Source organism: Lipotes vexillifer, unplaced genomic scaffold (genome assembly GCF_000442215.2).
Source record: "Lipotes vexillifer unplaced genomic scaffold, Lipotes_vexillifer_v1.1 scaffold400, whole genome shotgun sequence".
In the NCBI taxonomy this organism is placed as follows: Eukaryota; Metazoa; Chordata; class Mammalia; order Artiodactyla; family Lipotidae; genus Lipotes; species Lipotes vexillifer.
The window spans coordinates 483969-486930 of NW_006786594.1; positions in this window are offsets into that span (position 1 = coordinate 483969).

Below are 2962 nucleotides of genomic sequence, written 5' to 3' on the forward strand. Positions count from 1 at the left end.
TCGGAAGAACCAGATCTTTAGGCTCCAGGTTCTTACAGTTTCAAGCAGTCTTTAAGATAAAAGCATTTCATCATGGGGTCTTTCAAAATCAGAGAAGGTATGGTGCTCTCTAGTGGCTTTTGCCTTCATCACAACATTTTCTAGGTACACTTTTCTATTTTAAAGGTTGATAGGCTGTTTGCAAGCTTGTTAGTAAGTGAGCAAAACTTCTGAAGATTTCAAGGTAAGAGTTATAACTTCAGAAATTAGTAATGAGATGAGACATGCAAATGCAAAATTTGAAAGTTCATAACAACGAGTTACTATTCAAGTTGAGAAAGATACTCAATTTCTTTATCTGGAAAAGGAGAATAATAAAATTACCGTGTATTTTCTCTGGAATTCAACTGTGTACTTCATTTACATTCCCCCAGTTATTCCATCATTTCTGTGACATAGGAAATAACAGGAAAGGATTCTTTTAAAACACAATAATACTTAATAGATTAAGAACATTCCCCCCATTTAACATTTATAGCAATTTAATTGGGAATGTGGAAAATGAAATTTTCAGAACAGTCCATATGGGGAACAGGTAACAAGAATATTCCTTTTCGACCTATTTATCCTCTAATTCAGTTTGTTTTCAGCCAAACTGCATAAGGCTCTCATTATGGTAGTCCAGTTCCCATACCCTTATTCCATTCAGTGGTCTGATATGGCTTTTGTCTCCTGCTGCTTGTCTCTGCCAGGCCTATGCTGTTTGTAACCTACATCACTGTTTAGGACCTTTGCTAGCAAGCATTCCTTTTAGGCATGGTCCTACATATTTGCTAGCCTGTCTACTTCCTTGACCCTGGCTAACCCTGAGCTTGCCCCTTCCTTCTTTTTTTCCTCTCTCCTGTCTCTTCCTTTCTCCTTCCTTCTTCCCTCCCTCCCTTCCTGTCTTTAGTATTCTAGGCAGGTGGGCTGAGGGTGGGGGAATAACAATAACAATAAATTGATGATGGCTAATATTTAGGGAATATTTAGTATATGCCAGGCATCGATCTAAGCTTTTTACACATATTTACTCATTGACTCCTCATAAAAGTGCTATGGACTAGGTACTATTTTTTTAAATTATTTTAAAAAATATTTATTTGGCTGTGCCAGGTCTTAGTTGTGGCACGTGGGATATTTTAGTTGCGGCATGTGGGATCTTTAGTTGCGGCCTGGGGGATCTGGTTCCCTGACCAGGGATCAAACCCGGGCCGCCTGCATTGGGAGTGCAGAGTCTTAGCCACTGGACCACCAGGGAGGTCTCTGGACTAGGTACTAATATAATCCCTATTTTACAGACAGATACAGTTACAGAGGTAACATACAGAGATGTTAAGTAACTGCCCCAAAGTCACATAATCAGCATTGTCTGGATTTAACAGGAAGTAGTCATTATTTAGTTTTCAGTATGAATATGAGTAGAAATTGTCATTTGTAACTGATAATACCATAGGAGACTAATCAATAGACTTTGAAGGCCATCCTAGGAAGACCATGTTCTAGGTTGCTTCTACCCCTGGTAAAGCTAAACAGTCATTACAAAAACTGTTGGCCAGGGCTTCCCCGGTGATGCAGTGGTTAAGAATCCACCTGCCAATGCAGGGGACACGGGTTCGAGCCCTGGTTCGGGAAGATCCCACATGCCACGGAGCAACTAAGCCCATGTGCCACGACTACTGAGCCTGTGCTCTAGAGCCCGCAAGCCACAACTACTGAGCCCGTGTGCCTAGAGCCCGTGCTCTGCAACAAGAGAAGCCACCACGATGAGAAGCCCACGCATCACAACAAAGAGTAGCCCCCACTCGCCACAGCTAGAGAAAGCCCGCGCGCAGCAACGAAGACCCAATGCAGCCAAAAATAAATAAATAAAACAAAACTGTTGGCCATGGAAGCTGCCTTTGAAACTAGAGAGTTCAAAAGGAACTACCCCCTGCTTATCTGAATCAGTGTAGTTGTGAACCTCTGGGCAGGTAAGTTGGGGTGGAGATGTTGGGATATCTTTTTCAACAGCTAAGTTTTAAGATCACCTATATTCCAGGAAGTTCTGGGTGTCCTGGCTCCCACGTTCCACGCTGTGAGATCTTTCAGCGTTAGAACTTGGACCTTATGGCCCTTACCCAACAGCAGCAGCAGGCAGTTGGAACTCCTTGAACAACTGTACCTCAAACCTGGTGTGACTCGGAAGAGGGGTGCATGCAGCGAAGGAAGCCTCTTAGATCATAATGACTAACTTTATGTATCCACTTGCTTGGGGAGTCAGGCCTGTGTGTTCTAACTGGACCTTGATACTGCTACACTGGTGTACAAGATGAGGCTTGGATAAAGCACAGAAATCAATCTGTGGTGACCTCTGAGAACCCTGAATCTGCCACAGTGCCCTGCACCATACAGCACCTGTGACACCTGTGCCCAGGTGAGGTCCAGTGCTGTCAGCCTCACTTCTGAGCTGTGTATCAATAGAGTGAAGCCTCTCTCCACCCGCTTTCCTTTTGCACAAATCATGAGTTCAGATGTCATGCCTATTGTTTTTTACCTTGACAGCCTTATTTTTTGTGGTCATAGAATAAGGCCATACCCCTCTGGGCAGGGTGTAAAGATTTCCCTAAATAAGGTAAATGTTCTCATCATCGATCATTCAAAGAAGAGAATTCTCACACAGGAATACTTGCAGCATGGAACAGGCAAGATGGCACTTCTGGATTTACTTTCTTAGGGTTTGGACTTAGAGGAGGTAAGAAATGTTGAGGGCCCTCCTCACTCATTCTGGGGAAATGGCCTCTGCCACAGAGCTGCCTAGTAGGAACCAGGCAGGGGTTTTCCTGGAGACCCAAAAATGAAGGTAAATATTCATGTTTTGTTAGTCTGCTTATTGATGCATCACTCTACTTATCCTTGAACTTCAGTCAAGTTTAATCTATCCATCTAGGCATCCAAGTTCACG